Consider the following 18,172-nt stretch of genomic DNA (forward strand, 5'->3'; position numbering starts at 1 on the left):
AGTTTCTTCGGGGCCTTTACTCTCTCCTTTTTACTTCTTCTCCCCAGACTAGAAAGATCGTCAGGTCTCTCCCTTCTTAAAACCTCTCTCCCTAGCTTGCCTGCCACTGTCCCTCTCCTTCACAGCCAAGTTCTGGAAAAGTCCATTCTTTCGTGACCCTGGTTACATACCTGTCTTACCCTGAAGCAGGCTCCGCCACTTTTCTTGGCTTCCCAGATACCAGACCTTCCCGGTTCTCCTCTTTTCCTTTAGTGAGTCTCCTCGAGCCCTGTCCTTTAAGAGATTAAGTGGCCTAGAGATTTGAAAGTTGATCTGTTCTAACATGGAAGGCTGATCCTGTAAGCACCATGCCATGCTCTAGTCCTTTCTGAACTGACGCTAGGTGAAGAGTGAGCGTTGTCATATCAGAGGACAAAGAGGATGGAGAAGGTACCATGGTTTCCAACAAAGAATGAAACATGAAGAACAGTCACATTCCACAGATTCTTGACCTGTGCTGCTGCTTCTGTAGCATCTTCTTCAACTCTGGCTAAAGAATGTGAAAAATGTGAATTTCCTGTTTGGCTAAGATGCCTGTATTTAACCACAAGTATTGTCACAAAAGGGCTTCCCAATGGCTCAGTGGTAAAGAAACCACCTGCCAATGCGGGAGATGCAGGAGACACAGGTTCGATTCCTGGATCAGGAAGATCCCCTGGAGAAGGAAATGGCAGCCCACTCCAGTATTTGTGCTTGGAGAATCCCATGGACAGAAGAGCCTGGTGGACTACAGTCCAGGGGGTTGCAGAGTTGGACCTGACTGAGCAACTGAGCACACACACATTGTCACAAAAAGGGCCTCTAAATACCTGTTTACAGGGAGGGCAGCAGCCAAAACTAACCTGCCTGCCTGGTTCAGGGACCTGGAACACCCAAGTGACCACTAGGATTTTGCTCTAAAGAGGATCTGAAGGAGAAGGAAGACCTTTCTCTAAGTTCTGGATTTTGGGATTAGACCCTCATGTAAAGGAGAAGAAGAAAGAAGAGACACTCACCACCACCCAACTCCTTTATGAGATGGAGAACTTTCCCTGAATGGGAGAGGTTGGGCTCAGTGTACCAAAAAAAGGGTGAGGATCAGTCCTGGCCCCTTTCCAACTGATCTCCAGTCTACCAGATGGACATCAGATACTAGACAGCCTGTGTTTTCTAAGGCCTGTGGGAGGCCTCCTCTCTATAGGGTCATTAAGTTCAAACCTGGGGCAGGAACAGCCCAAGCAGCTTCTTTGAGCTCTGGCAAATGTTGACATCCTGGGAAACCAGGTGGTGCCTGCTGTCAAATACCTCTTTGTAACTGAGATCCTTGATTTCTCTCCCTGTGGCTCGTGAGGGCTTAGGAAATAAGCTCTCCTTGGACGTGAAGCCCAGAGGTAAACAACTGAGAAGCTCACCAACCGGCTGGAGAAGTTCCACTTCCTCTGCAGAGAGTGGGTTTTGGAATAATAATGTTCTATTTCATAAGCTACATTCCAGTTTCGAGGGCCCACTGACTGTAACCATTCATCTCCATAGACAATTAGCCTCTCAAAGTTCTTTTCAAGCCCCGGGGGCTCTTGTGTCTGCCCCACACCCTCTCTGGGGAGATTTTGAATGAAGCTGTGCCAGAGTGAGGCGGGTCCCAAGATGTGAAACTATAACCAACTCAACATTTGAGAAACCAGAATGCTGATTTCCTAAAGTGCTCAGTCACTTTTAGTCACTGCTGCTCCTCTGTGGTTGGGCCCAGTGCGAATTTGAGTGAGTCATCTATTGGGACAGGGCATACCCAAGAGAGAACACCAGGACTTTTAATCAATCTCAGCTTTACTGGCTAATGAATTTGGCATCTGAGCAGTGTTCCTTGTACCTCATCGTTCCTTCATTCATACATATGCATATTCATGCACACACACATACACACACTCACATATGTAAGAAGTGAGTTCTTGCCAGAAGTCAAATGCGCTGGTGCCTTGCTCTTGGACTTTCCAGCCTCCAAACAGTGAGAAATAAGTTTCTGTTGCTTATAAGCCACCCAGTCTATGGTATAGTGTTATAGTGGCCTGAACGGACCAAAACAGCACTTCTGTGAATCCATCCACAAGTTCCAAAGAGCATGCAAGATGATATATTAGAAGAAAATACATGAGGTTCAGAGAAAGAAGGAAAGTTTTTTGAGCAGGTGAGCCATGAACTGATTCTACATACAAAGCAATGAATTGTTTTAGTTTTTAAAATAATTTTGGAATTTTTAATTACGAAACCTGTAACTGTTTATATTAGGAAATACAGGTAAGAAAAACAAGTTTAAACTCCCATCTACTGCACCACCAAGAAGTATCTGTTGGGCATCACAGTGTAGACCAGTCCCCATCTTTTTCTACCCTCCCTTTCTATTAATACCATTCTGGTCTGATCTACTTCATACTTACATACCTTCATATCTCATTAGATTTCATTTCACAAAAATGTTTCCAATGTTAAAGCAAGTTTGAAAACTACTGCTAAACACTAGGACCAAGTAAGTCTCCCTGAATCCTGATTTCCTTGCATCACTTTCCTCCTGATTAGCCTCCAATGGCAGTATCTTTAGCTTGGTCATTCAGGACTGCTGCTTCTGGCCACAATCTATCTTTGCACCCTGGTTTCCCATCAACCCCCTACAAGACCCTGTTTCTAGAATGTGATGTGCACAGGCCTACTCCCAATCTTTTTGCTCACATCTTTCTGCTACATTATGGGTCCAACTCTTCAAATATTTGCAAACTCTATAAGCTGAGTCTGTCTAGCTTTATTGGCCTATGAGTCACAGAAATAGAACCTCCCTACATCATCCCACCTGAGTGATGCGAGATCTCTGAGGCCCCTCAGAATCACACCCAGAAATTTCACCCATGCATTGTTTGATGTATACTCACTATGTGCCACAAACACATGGCCTCTGCTGTGTTCTTTTCCCACGCCAGCTACCCTTATGCCCTCACGTGTATGCTTCCAGCCAAGGCCGCCACTCCTGTATATATCCTCCATGAATGCTGTAATATCTTTTCTCCTGATGAGCCCAAGAGTCGACCCTAAGGTGCCAGCACTGCGTCTTGTGGAGTCCTTAAGACATAGGTAGTAGGTCAGCCTCCACCCTCTAGATACCAGGGGACCCTACCCACAGCTCTGTGACTCAGGCCCTTCCTGATGGCAGCTCCCTGGGCATCTGCCTTCTTTCCACAGGCTCAGACCAGAGTCCTTCCTGGTCTCCTATCCCTGACCCCTCACAGAAGCACTCTTGACAATTTACTCATGCAAGTGCACATCTGAGAGTTGTTCGCCTGGCTGTACTCAGAGGAACTTGGATATATTCTAGTCTTGCTAGTGGAAAGAGTTTAGGTTCAAATCAGGAGTCCCACTACATTCCCTCTAAGACTCTCAGACTTAGCACCAACCTTTATCAAGTCTCTGATTGTCTCAGGCTAAACATACAGGCCTCTGAAGCAATCATGATTACACAGTTAATTTGACAATTAATCATGTTTTTGTTTGTGACAACTCTTCTGTTCTTTCCTCTAATCGGTGTTAATTATTTGTATTGTACTAGAAAAAAGTATATTTAATAGATTGTCTTTCTGGTTCTGAGGATATTGAGCAGAAAAAGATAGTCCCCTTCTCTATCAATCCTTAAAAACATAGGCATAGCTTGAATTATCAAAAAGCATCAACGTTTCATGTTTGTGTCTTGCTTTATCATTGATGTAAGGACCATGGTTTTCACTACTTTGTATTTGTAACCATGCCTGGTATTCAGTGGGTACTCATACCAGGTGGTTATCTCATTTTAGAGATGTTTAAAGTTATCATTTTTACCTTAAGATAGCAGAGGATAAGAGACAAGGCAAAGTAAAACAGGACAGAAGTTATACAAAACAAAAAATTCCAGAAAGAATAACCATGGAAAAAATTTTAGCTAAGCATTTTGGCGATAGGGTAAAAGATTTCTGAAATAATCTCCCTTCTTGCAGGCATCGCTTTAAATGCATATATTGAGTATCTCATTCACTCATTCCACAAATACATATTAAGTACCTCCTGTGTATCAAACAGATAACACCCCTGCCCTCCAGAAACTTCCAGTTTAGTATAGAAAAGCAGAGAATAAACCAGATCCTTTCAGACTGTGGTAAGTACAATGAAGGAAATAAACTGAGTGGGGTGTAAGGGTGCAGCTCCTTATGATTAAATGGTCAAGAAAGCTTTTCTGAGATGGTATTTAGGCAATAGCAGATGGATGACAAGGTAGAGCCAGGGAAAGAATGTTCCCAGGGCCACCATATGCAGTCTTACAGGTTGTGCACTGCCCACGAACTCTGTTTACACAGACAACCATAGCAACCCCTAGAGTTGTGCATTAGAACAGCTCAGAGTGTTCCTGGCACATGTAAGTCAATTCATTTGTCTAGTCAATTTCCTTTGCTCAGGTTGACTTGCATATCTACTGACAGGCACTTAGTCCATCTAGACACAATGGCAATCAAATTAACCATGTGTTGGTTCAGACAAGTCAAGAAAACGACCCTCAGCAAATTGCAGGCTGCTGTTGATTGATCAGCTTATGACTAAATGTTCTCCCCTTCTGGAGACATGGGAGATGAGCCTAGATATTGACACAGTTTAAGTGGGAAAAGCATCAGTTCTTTGGCTGTTAGCCTTCTTTAGGGACCAAGTCTTATGCCAATGTGAAAGTTGGTCCATGAAGAAGGGTAAGCACTGAAGAATTGATGCTTTAGAACCGTAGTGCTGGAGAAGACTCTTGAGAGTCACTTGGACAGCAAGGAGATCAAAGCAGTCAATCCTAAAGGAAGTCAGCCCTGAATATTCATTGGAAGGACTGTTGCTAAAGCTGAAAGTCCAATACTTTGGCCACCTGATGCAAAGAGCCGACTCATTGAAAAAGACCCGACTCATTGAAAAAGACCCTGATGCTGGGAAAGAGTGAAGGCAAAAGGAGAAGGGGATGGCAGAGGATGAGATAGTTATATAATATCACTGACAAAACGGACATGAATTTGAGCAAACTCAGGAGATAGTGGAGGACAGAGGAGCCTGGTGTGCTACAGTCAATGGGGTCACAAAGAATTAGACATAACTTAGCAACTGAACAACAAAGCAAGTGGAAAAAGCTTGAGGTCATTTTGGGAACCAATCTATTGTCTTCCTCTATAGTTCTAATGCCAGGGGGGAAAAAGATGAGTAATTTCTATCCAAGCCTAAAGCTGGTTTTCATGGTGAGAAATCCTCTTACTTTAAGAATGATCAAATGTGAAGTTTGGAAAATAGCCTTGATAATTACAGACCACACTATTAAATGCATGGCAAATTAATCATTTGGCTTCATGGCATGGGGGTATCCCATAAAGGCAGGTTAATGTATGCCATGCTTAATAAAAATGAGACCATTAGACTTCTAGTGAAGCCAATACTGTAGCTCATTGCTGGTCACATCCCTGTTAAACCGGCCTCAAAAGCAAAAGTATAGAGAAACTTTGAGGTTCTGAACTGGTTTAATGGGTTTCACAGAAGGGTTTCAAAGATAGATGCCTTGTTAATTTAGAATTGTGCAATGGAGGCTTCAGTAGAGCTCATATGTTGACCTCAGATTTCTCTGGAAATGAGGCATCTAGAAACTGACTCCCTGTTCCCTGCATCTCCCAGCTGATTCTACTTCCTCTCTCAACTGCGCTCATCAGTGTTTGTCCAAATCAGTTCTAAAGAGGAAGTTCCAGTCTCTCCTCCTCCCACATGTCTGTGTGTACAACCTGACAGGAGTTCAGGAGGCAGCGAGCAGGGGGGTAACAAGGCAGGATGGGACAGAAGTAGTGCTCCTGGGCAGGCACCGAGAATAAAGTCAGCCACAACCAGGGGAAGAAAAACTGCAGGCCGGCTCTGCTGCTGGGATTATTCAAAGGCTTCCTATTGTGGGAAGTAAGATGGAGGTGTCCATCCACCAGTACCCAGTAGAGCAGGGTTGTTCTGGAATATCTAATTCAAAACAGGTGGAAAGATGGGTCAGGATTCAAGATCTAAACATTGAGGGTTGAAGGACCATAGGCTCCATGGAACTCCCTAGAGCATGCTTGCAAATCTTTACTGTATGTATGAGTCGCCTGGAACCTGACAAAAAATGCAGATTCTGATTCAGTAAGTCTAGTGCTCTGCATCTCTAATGAGCTCTCAGGTGATGCCAGTGCTTCTGGTTTGTGCATCACACTCAGAATAAAGGGGCTACAGCACAAGGCAAGGTCCCTCCCGCCTTTCCTCCTCCGTCACGGGCCCAAGAGGAATGAGGAAGCCTGGAGATTGGGCAATAACACCGCTCTTGCTCAACAAACACTGTTGACAGGACGCAGCAGCCCAGAGGCTGGGGGAAGTCTGAGCCCTGTCATTAATTCCAGGGCAGGGGCTGAACAACTGCCTGCTGGATGAGGCTCAGAGCAGAAAAAGCCTGAATCTTTCAGGCATGAGAAAATTATCAAATTTCAAACAAAAATGGGTTGTATTTGATGAATCAAAGGGAAAGATTGAAAACCTCTGTCCCTTTTTTATAATTAATTTTTAATTGAAGGATAATTGCTCTACAATTTTGTGTTGGTTTCTGCCAAACATCAGCATGAATCAGCCATAAGTATACCTATGCCTCCTCCTTCTTGAACCTCCCTCCTACCTCCCTCCCCAGCCCACCCCTCTATGTTGTTACAGAGCCCCAGTTTGAGTTCCCTGAGTCACACAGCAAATTCCCACTGGCTATTTATACCTCTGTCCCTTTTTAACACTTTAAATAAAAGATCCTCATCACTTCCACCCACTGTGCTCAGTGCTCTGACAGAGTGAGGTCCCTTTGCAGACTGGAAGTTGTCAAAGTACATGGAACAAACAATGACCCAGGAAGAAGGTGGGGTTTGTGGGTTGTTGTTTTCTCATACTAGCCTTCCAGGAAAATGCAAACGGAAGATCTCCAGGGCCACTATCCTGGACTCTAAATTGGGTGCCGTGATGGTTAATTTAATGTGTGAACTTGGATAGATGATAGCACCCAATTGTTCAATTAAGCACTAGTTAAGGTGTTGCTGTGAAGTTACTTTGTAGATGCTGTTGACATGTAAAATCAGCTAATGTTAAGTAAAGATCTTCACAGTCTGAGGGCTTCATCCACTCACTTGAAAGGCCTTAAGAGCAAAACTGAGGTTTACCTGATGTAGAAATTCCACCTGTTAAAATGTGCAGCTTCAGCTCTTGCCAGAGAGTTTCCAGCCTTGCAAGTCCCCACAATCGTGAAGGCTGATTGCTTTAAATAAATATTGTTCGGTATACATTTGATCCTCATTATTCACAGATTCTGTATTTGTGAATTTGCCTACATGCTAAAATTTATTACTACCTCAAAATTAACACTTGTGTTGCTTCCACAGTCATTCCTGGATACATGTAGAGTGGTAAAGAATTTGTCACCTAATCCATTCGTTTCTATCTGAGGTTGAACGAGACGACGCTCTGACTTCTTGCTCAGCTCTCAGACTGTAAACAAGTGTTCTTTACACACTGTATGTAGCACCATGATTTTCATATTTTTACATTTTTTGTTGGTGATTTTGCTGTTTGCAATGGCTCCTAAGCATCATGCCCAAGTGCTTGTCTAGTGTTCCTAATGCCAGAAGGCTGTGATTGTGCCCCATGAGGAAACAGACTTCCTTCAGGCATTGGTTACAGAGCTGCTGGCTATGAGTTCAATGTTAATGAATTAAGAGGGTATATTAAGTAAGGTGTCTTTAAACAGAAATACAGATAAAACAAGATTATATTTTGATCAGTTGATGGGAATGTGACCAGAGGCTCATAGGAACCACACTATATTTACCCTAGGAACGATGACTCTGTACTTCCTAATTCAATATTTGTAGACTTTATGAAACATAACTACCATGAATAATGAGAACTGACTTTGTGTGTGTGAGTGTTGGCATGCATGTGCATGTGCCCTACTGGTTCTGTTTCTCTGAAGGCACCCTGACTCATGCAGGTACCACTCTTTCCTCCAGGGCTGGCTGTGTACAGCACAGATGATGAGGGTCTTTTGTCCTTTCTGCATTCAGATCTCCCACAATATGCTGCAGAAGGAAGAAGGGGGTCCATCTATAAACCATCCAGTGAATATTAACAGTCCCCTTTTAAAAACAGTTTTTCTCTTAATAGCTCATACTTAGGGACGCAAAATATACACAAGCCCTATAATTTGAATGTTATTCCATCTCCCTGATAAAAAAAGAAGTAGGCTTAGATTAGGTAATAACTGGAATGCATTTCAGCATTTTTAATGTAATTTGGAAGATGAGCCCCAAATTACTTTTCCAATATAAACCAATCAAGTCTATTCCAGCTTTAGTGACTTTACCAAAAATAAACTTCTTTATGAATGTATAAAAAGATAATTAGACTGTATCCAAGGCATTGGGCCTATTCCCAAGTGGAAAGAAGCCAGCACATCTCAGAGTGACATGAAGGCACCAATTTAGCAATCTACCGTCCTTCCTCTCCCCAGTCCAGTGGTCAGCAGTAGTCTTCTCAAGAGGCTGAGATGATGATTCTAGCTTGCCTGGTCCATAGCTGCAGGCTCCATTGCTAATTTTAAATTTGTCATATTCCATGTTTGCACTGTCTGACTCAGGAGGAACCGGCAACAAGGAGTCACGTCTTAGTCAAACCACACCCCGCTCCTGGAAGACCACGGAAGCCGCTCAAGACCACTCAAGCTCACACCCTCCGTGGTGTGGGTCAGCCATGCCAGCTCTGTGGATATCATGCACTTTCTCCCACATGCCCATGAACACCTGAATGAGACTTGAAAAAGCTTATAAATAATTCTCTTTTTCCTTCCAGAACATGTTATAGCTAAGACTAAGAGCCATGCATCAGCTTTCATTGATCCTGAAATAAAACCCTGTTTGGAAAAAGTTTCTTTTATGCACAGCTTCAAGAAAATCAGAATGCCAGTCTGATTTTCTTGAATCAGACCATCCATAACATAATTCAAGCATCAAAAAATGTTCAATGCAAACAGAGGGAGGGGAGAGAGAGCATAATACAATCTGAATTTTTTTGTATGCAAAAATGTTTCCCTTTTAATGTTTAGCAATTTTCATGATGAAAATTGAGCTGTTCAGTGGTAGAATGGGAGCTGTCCTGTCCTGTGACTGCTCAGATGATAAAAAATCTGCCTGCAATGTGGGAGACCTAGGTTCGATCCCTGCATTGGGAAGTTCCCTTGAAGAAGGGAATGGCTACCCTCTCCAGTATTCTGGCCTAGAGAATTCCATGGACAGAGGAGGCTGGCAGGCTAGAGTCCATGGGGTCTCAAAGAGTCAGACAAGTCAGAGCAACTTTCACTATCACTTTCAAATAAGAATGATATACTAAACACAATTAAAATGAGTGTCACCCTTCCACCAAATAAAAAATTGTAGAAATACATGTAGTAAGCAAACTGATTGAGTCAAATTATTTCAACTAGAAAAAAAAGTCTGAATGGCTAAACAGTACTAACTCTTACAAAGTTTGGCCTATGGGGCCCATCTCTCCCTGTGGCTCTCTGTTCCACATTTTCATACCCTACTGGTCACCTCCCTTCCCCTAAACCAGGTGTCAGGTGCTCCTTCCCCTGCTCTCAGCTGGTTGCTCCTTTCAAAAGGATTCAATTAAGTCAGGGGTTGGAAACAACAGCCCGCAGGCCAATTAGAGCCCACCTCCTGTTCTTGTAAATGAAATTTTACAGAAACTAGGGCCATGCTTATTCAATGGCTGCTTCCATCCTACCATGTCAGAGCTGAGCAGCTCCAACAGAGATCTGATGACCCACAAAGCTTAAAATATTTACTATCTGATCCTTTACAGAAAAAGTTGTCTACTGGCCCTTGAATCAAGTCCTTCACACTAAGGCATTACAGTTTTAATATGTTACTTCTCCAGGAAGTAACATTACTTGGATTTTAATAAGAAGCAATATCTTTCATTTAGAGAAAGTGATCACTCAAAGGTGATGCTGTGAAAGTGCTGCACTCAATATGCCAGCAAATTTGGACAACTCAGCAGTGGCCACAGGACTGGAAAAGGTCAGTTTTCGTTCCAACTCCAAAGAAAAGCAATGCCAAAGAATGCTCAAACTACCGCACAATTGCACTCATCTCACATGCTAGTAAAGTAATGCTCAAAATTCTCCAAGCCAGGCTTCAGCAATACGTGAACCATGAAATTCCAGATGTTCAAGCTGGTTTTAGAAAAGGCAGAGGAACCAGAGATCAAATTGCCAATATCCGCTGGATCATCGAAAAAGCAAGAGAGTTCCAGAAAAACATCTATTTCTGCTTTATTGACTATGCCAAAGCCTTTGACTGTGTGGATCACAATAAACTGTGGAAAATTCTGAAAGAGATGGGAATACCAGACTATCTGACCTGCCTCTTGAGAAACCTGTATGCAGGTCAGGAAGCAACAGTTAGAACTGGACATGGAACAACAGACTGGTTCCAAATAGGAAAAGGAGTACGTCAGGGCTGTATATTGTCACCCTGCTTATTTAACTTATATGCAGAGTACATCATGAGAAACGCTGGGCTGGAAGAAACACAAGCTGGAATCAAGATTGCTGGGAGAAATATCAATAACCTCAGATATGCAGATGACACCACCCTTATGGCAGAAAGTGAAGAGGAACTAAAGAGCCTCTTGATGAAGGTGAAGGAGGAGAGTGAAAAAGTTGGCTTAAAGCTCAACGTTCAGAAAACTAAGATCATGGCATCTGGTCCCATCACTCCATGGGAAATAGATGGGGAAACAATGGAAACAGTGTCAGACTTTACTTTTTTGGGCTCCAGAATCACTGCTGATGGTGACTGCAGCCATGAAATTAAAAGACGCTTACTCCTTGGAAGGAAGATTATGGCCAACCTAGATAGCATGTTTAAAAGCAGAGACATTACTTTGCCAACAAAAGTCCGTCTAGTCAAGGCTATGGTTTTTCCAGTGGTCATGTATGGATGTGAGAGTTGGACGGTGAAGAAAGCTGAGCGCCAAAGAATTGATGCTTTTGAACTGTGATGTTGGAGAAGACTCTTGAGAGTCCCTTGGACTGCAAGGAGATCCAATCAATCCATCCTAAAAGAGATCAATCCTGGGTGTTCATTGGAAGGTCTGATGTTGAAGCTGAAGCTCCAATACTTTGGCCACCTCATGCGAAGGGTTGACTCATTGGAAAAGACCCTAATGCTGGGTAGGATTGGGGGCGGGAGGAGAAGGGGACGACGGAGGATGAGATGGTTGGATGGCATCACCGACTCGATGAACATGGGTTTGGGTGGACTCCGGGAGTTGGTGATGGACAGAGAGGCCTGGCGTGCTGCAATTCATGGGGTCGCAGAGAGTCGGACACGACTGAGCGACTGAACTGAACTGAACTGAATAGCAGGATTTCAGTTATTGGCAATGGGATACTCAGGAGGTATTTTGAGGTGGAGGAATTTCTTAAGTTCAATGAATACCTATTCCACCTGCCCATCAGCCCAGTTGTGGGGCCAAAAATGGAGGATTTTGATAGTTACAATGGTTTGGAGAAAGACTTGAAAGAGAGATCAGTCTGAAAGCAGCTTGGGACTGCCGCAGCTGGCATTTTGGAGCGGAAAACACACAACCCGGGAGACTGTAATTTGTCTCCGTCTGACTCAAATATTTATTCTTATCACTTATAAACTAACAAAAACATTTGGAAGTCCATTTAAGGAGTCAGATTCCTGACTTTGGTTGTCCCCTAATCTTTTTTGTCTTTTTACTTTTCACAGATAGCTAAGTTCCCAGAGATAATTTTTTTTTTATGGCCCATGGAAGATTTTCTCTCTGAAATTCCCTTGAGCAGTGTTATTTATCTCTAGAGAAGTCTTCTCCAAGTAAGCAGCAACAGCGAGCTCTGGAGCCTTGCTTCCAGAACACAGGGGTTCAGTTCTCACCAGCATCATGCAGCAGACTACACAAGAGTTTGAAGTGGACACTGTACAAATGGAAACAGAACATCTGGTTTCCATCTCAAGGTGATGCAGGGGAATGATGGTCACTCCTGACTTTCCTTGTTCAGGATATTACGTCCCAAAATGTTCTCCAAAACATTATCTTGTTTAATCCTCAGAACAATCCTTTGATGTGAAAATTGTCATTCCCTTTTTCACAGGTAAGGAAACAGGGAATCTGAAGGGTTAAATGACTCCTTTCAGATCAAACAGCTGTTGGAGGTAGATTCAGATGAAAAATTCATGTCTTCAGAGTCCTCTCAGGATAGGGGTTTATTCTCATGTTAGAAGGAACTTGGGGCTTCACAAGAGCAATTAGACCACTGCAGCCATTTGTGGAAGTCTTGAAGATCAAGGTTTTGTCACTTTTCAGGTACAAGAGCGGTAAGTGGCAACCTAAAGAGGTATAGGCTTCATGTAGGTGTGCCTATGAGCTACCCAAGGTAAGTACCAGGATGTCATCACACATGGTGCCTGGACCCTCCTGGGATGGTGCTCCTATAGTACTAGCACTTTAGGGGGGCTTGTGTAAACTAGAAAAATGCAGGCCAATTATACAAAGGTGTTCCTTCCCTCAGCTGACTCTACCCTGGGCCAGAAGCTCAGCAAGTTGAGCGGCTAGATCCAGCCCCTCCTCACATCCTTCACCCAGAAAAGACACCATTGTCAGCTGGTACAACTGAACCATCCCATTCAGAGAGCTCCTTTCAGGAAGAGGGGATGTTTCTCAAAAGAAATACAAGCTTCCTGAGAAGAACTGAATCCATATGGAACCATAAACACGACACAGCTTACCAAGAAGGTGACAGGTACAGTGTAGATTTAGTATGCTTTGGGTAGTGATCACAGTCTTTCTTAGCTGGAGAACTAAATCTGGTCACAGTCCAGCTTGTCTCCCTTTCACCTGGCCTCCCTCTTAGCTAAGCCCCTCTCTGTATCCCATTCAAATCCATTTCTCCCATTAATTCAAGTGCTACCACACTGAATGGAGACTTCTTTGAACTGGAGGGAACACATAGCTAGCAGAAGTGTGGGTTTATTCTTTGTGAGTGGATGGGTGGCCACCCGCTTCAGCTTGTCTCTGTCACTCCATGACAGGCAACCCTGCTGAGCTGAGACATCTCCTCCAAGACTACACATTTCCAAGAGACCAACTGCCCTCAGAACATGCTGGGTCTCTTCCTGTTCTTCCTCTAAATGTTCTTGGGGGCCCATATCATCCTCTAGCCCACAGGGCAAAGTTCAGTTGAGCTCATTAATCATATTACAGTCACCTTTCCTGCTCAGGGATCAAAGGCAGCAAGAGCTCACAATCCTCTTTTGAATTGTGTTTTCATAGGATTTGAAAGGAGAATGGATCCAAGAGCCAAAGGCAACCCCAACTAAACCTGGGAAGGACGTGGCCAGCTCAGGGTGCAGCTACCAAGAAAACAGGAGGAGAGTGAAGTGGGAGTTGCTCCTCTTCGCAAAGAAATGGATCCTCAGACTAAAAGGTTCAATTTACACTGAGTGTATTCAACTTTTTAAGTTAATTTTTATTGGAGTATGGTTGCTTTACAATGTTGTATTGGTTTCTTTCGTACAGCAAGGTGAATCAGGCATATTTTTGCATACATCCACTCTTCTCTCGATTTCCTTCCCATGTAGGTCATCACTGAGCACTGAGTACAGTTCCCTGTGCTATACAGTAGGTTCTCAGTAGTTATCTATTTTATACATACTTGTGTATATATATTAGTCCCAGTCTCCCAATTCATCCCACCCCCGCTTCCCTCCACGGTAACCATTCTCTACATCTGTGACTCTATTTCTTTTTGCAAGTAGCTTCATCTTTACCATTTTTCTAGATTCCATGTGTAAGCGATATTTGTTTTTCTCTTTCTGACTTACTTCACTCTGTTTGATAGTCACTAGGTTCATCCACGTCTCTGCAAATGGTGCTATTTCTTTCCTATTTTATGGCTGATTAATATTCCATCGTATATACGTACCACACAAGCACATTCAATCTAAAGGTGCCCAGGTTTGCATTTATATGTGTGCCAAAAGGGGCACTGAAATAATTTCCAGTCTTGTTCTGATAACTATTAATACTACCACCACAGTCTGCAAAAAATGGTTGAGCAAGTGAGTATGTTTCACCAACTTTCTTCACCTTTCTACACCCCTTCCTTTAAAGCTCTATTTTATTCCATATTCAGATTTGGATTTTCATTATTTTGTTATAGGATTTGGAGTATAGTTACCATTTTTATAACTTAATATTGTATGGTGCAAATAGTGGCCCTGGATCCCTTTAGCATCCACTTTTTACAAGCATTGAGGTATCTAGAGAACTTTGACATTCTACTTTTACAGTATAACAGGAGTATATCCCACTCCAGGTTGGATTATCTTTGTGGTATTTACCTGCATCAATTCAGTCAAGATTATATAGAAGTTTTTTTAAACAATTAATAAGAGGGTTATGGTTTTTGAAAATGATTTTACAAAAAATAACCTCTTGATATATGTATAAACAGACTGGGGCTTCCCTGGTGGCTCAGCGGTAAAGAATCTGCCTGCAATGCAGGAGCCTCATGAGACACGGATTTGATCTCTGGGTTGGAAAGATCCCCTGCAGGAGGGCACGGCAACCTACTCCAGTATTCTTGCCTGGAGAATCCCATGAACAGAGGATCCTGGTGGGCTACAGTCCCTAGTGTCACAAAGAGTCAGACATGACTGAAGCAACTTAGCACTCAGGCACATAAACAGAGTACAGTCACCAATGGGAGACTAAACTCTAATCCCCTTCCTGTGGTAATAGAAGCTGCCACAATAATTGTGCTGAAACTATAAGATAGATGAGCTAGTAGTGTTCAACTAATCTAGCAGCACACACTAAATTGAAGACAGGATTAGAAAACAAGCATTACTAGAAAGCCACTAACTGGCATAAGGTCAAAATGCAGAACAGAGAATTTTGGCAAGGTTGCTGCTTTATGACCAACCAAAGTTAAACTAAACAACTAAATTTGTTGATGTGTACTGTTGCACATCACAAAATCCTAGGTAGGATAATAGATAAATATGTGGTTCTGGGAAACACTAACAGAGGGTGTATTAGTGTCAGACTGCTATAATAAAGTACATAGACTAAGGCGCTTATAAACAGTAGAAATTTATTTCTCATGGTTCTGAAGCCTGAAAGTCTGAGATCAGGATGCAGCTAGCATGGTTGGATCCTGGTAAGGGTCCTCTTCTGGGCTGTAGACTCTCAGCTTTTCCCTGTAACTTCACATGGTCTTGACTTAGAGAAGGGAGGCAAGTTCTTTCATGACTTGTATAAAGATACTAATCCCATTCATGAGGGATCCATCCATATGACCTCATTTAATCCTAATTAGTCCCCAAAAGCCCCACCTTCTAATACTATCATATTGTGGAGGTAGGGTTTCAACATCAGAACAATGGGGATATAAACACTCAGTCCATAGGTGGAGAGGATTCAGGAATATTAAAATACAGCAAGAAAGGCCTGATCACTTCATCTCTAACACACTAGTGGACAAAGAATGGATGCTCAGAGAATGTCTGTTAAGGTAAACCAAGTTACTCTTTTCTGTAAATGGTGTGGTTATTCATCTACAAATTGAGTAATTTGTGTTATTTAGAGGATGAATCACAAGCTGGAATCAAGATTGCCAGGAGAAAAATCAATAACCTCAGATATGCAGATAATACCACTCTAATGGCAGCAAGTGAAGAGGAAATAAAGAACCTCTTGATGAGGGTGAAAGAGGAAAGTGAAAGGCTGGCTTAGAACTCAACATTCAAAAAACTAAGATCATGGCATCTGGTCCTATCACTTCGTGGCAAATAGATGGGGGAAAAGTGGAAACAGTGGCAGATCTTATTTTCTTGAGCTCCAAAATCACTCTGAGGACAGTAACTGCAGCCATGAAATTAAAGATGCTTGCTTCTTTGAAGAAAAACTATGACAAACCTAGACAGCATATTAAAAAGCAAAGACATTACTTTGCCGACAAAGATCCATCTAGTCAAAGCTATGTTGTTTCCAGTAGTCCTGTACGGATGTGAGAGACCATAAAGAAGGCTGAGTACCTAAGAATTGATGCTTTTGAATTGTGATGCTGGAGAAGACTCTTGAGAGTCCCTTGGACAGCAAGAAGTTCAAACCAGTCAGTCCTAAAGGAAATCAACCTTGAATATTCACTGGAAGGACTGATGCTGAAGCTGAAACTCCAATACTTTGCCTACTTGATGAGAAGAACTGACTCATTGGAAAAGACCCTGATGCTGGGAAAGATTGAAGGTGGGAGGAGAAGGGGACAACGGAGGATGAGATGGTTGGATGGCGTCACTGACTTGATGGACATGAGTTTGAGCAAACTGCCAAAGATAGTGAAGGGCAGGGAAGCCTGGCATGCTGCAGTCCATGGGGTCGCAAAGAGTCAGACACAGCAACAAGAGGCAGGTCATATTTTGCTGTCACTTTCCTTCAAAATAGGTTAATAAATATTCTTGGTCAATAGGCCATTTCCAGAAGAAAGGATATAAATTCACAAAAAAAGGCACCAAGGGTGCAAAATTACCAAATTTTTGCCATCACCGAGTAAGAGGCTTTTAATTTCCCACAGTGGAAATAACAAGAAAAAATCCTCTTTCAAGGCATTTTTGGTGTGGGGAGAATTTCAAGAAATTGTCAAACAGGGCAAAGGTTGGGAAAGTCCTGCCTAAGATTCACTTCCTGTAATTCATGCAGTTCCCAGACTTTTCTCTCCTATAGACACCTGCAGGGCAGCTGTTTGCATTCAAGGCCTGCCAGCTTCCAGGAAATGCTCCTGGCTGTGCTCTGTGGCCAGGTGTCCCACGCTGACAGGTCAGTGTGACAAAAGCAGTGAGCAAAACAAGGGGCCTCTGCTTTTGCTTTCAAGCTGTCTGGGGGAAAATACTGACATGTCTCGCTACCCCTCTTCCTGTTTCTGTCTTCCTGTTGATGTGCCTGTGGCACTATAACCTCCTCACTTATGACTCATTCTACTTCATCCCTAAAGAACAGTGGAAAGGAATAACACATTCAGACAACCTGTTAGTACCAATTCAGGTGAACCCTTCTTAAGTAAGACAGCCCAGAGTCAAAAGTTTGGATTTAAAAAGATGACGGACAAATTACGAGGTGATTATTTTAAAACAGTTTTGGAACTCAGAAGGATAAAACTGGGATGAAGTCTTAGAAACCATTCATTGCACTCACTCTCTGATTCTGTAGATGAGAAAACCGAGCCCACAGAGGGAAAATGACCAGGCCCATGAGCTTCTCATTCCTTACTCATACTTTTCAGAAAGGAAAGTTTTGCCACAGGCACTTTCTTTTTTTTTAGAGCAATCAAAATATGATTTTATTTGAAAATATTTATCTTATACACACATTCCTGGGAAAATACCTGTGTGTAATGAAGAACAATGGCTCATGGAAGGGAGGGTGAATTTGGGTGGTACCACATTTATATATGCAGTTCTAAACCTTAGAACAGCAGACACTATTCCACAGCCAGAGCAGTTTTCATACTTCCTATTTACAACTTGTGTTTGGAATAGATACATATTATGTACACAACCACCCAAGTAGGCAGTTAATGAACATTTTTAGATTATAGATTGACATAAATATATTTTTAAGGGCTTCCCTGATGACTCAGATGGTAAAAAAAAAAAAAAAAAAAAAAAAATCTGCCGGCAATGCTGGAGACCTGTTTTCGATCCCTGGGTCAGGAAGATCCCCTGGAGAATGAATGGCTACCCACTCCAGTATTCTTGCCTGGAGAATCCCATGGACAGAGGAGTCTCTCGGGCTACAGTCCATGGGGTCGTATAGAGTCAGACACGACTAAGTGACTAAAACATATACACACACACATGCATACACACACATATATTTTTAAACCCTGAGAGGAAGACAAAGTATTAACAAAATCAAGATCACTTCATTTGCTCTTGATAACCTTGGTGGGCATCCTCTCAGCTGCCTTCTTACACTTTCTAGCATCATCTCTACA

Source organism: Giraffa tippelskirchi, chromosome 4, assembly GCF_054371585.1.
Source record: "Giraffa tippelskirchi isolate mGirTip1 chromosome 4, T2T-mGirTip1v1.2.pri, whole genome shotgun sequence".
Taxonomy (NCBI): domain Eukaryota; kingdom Metazoa; phylum Chordata; class Mammalia; order Artiodactyla; family Giraffidae; genus Giraffa; species Giraffa tippelskirchi.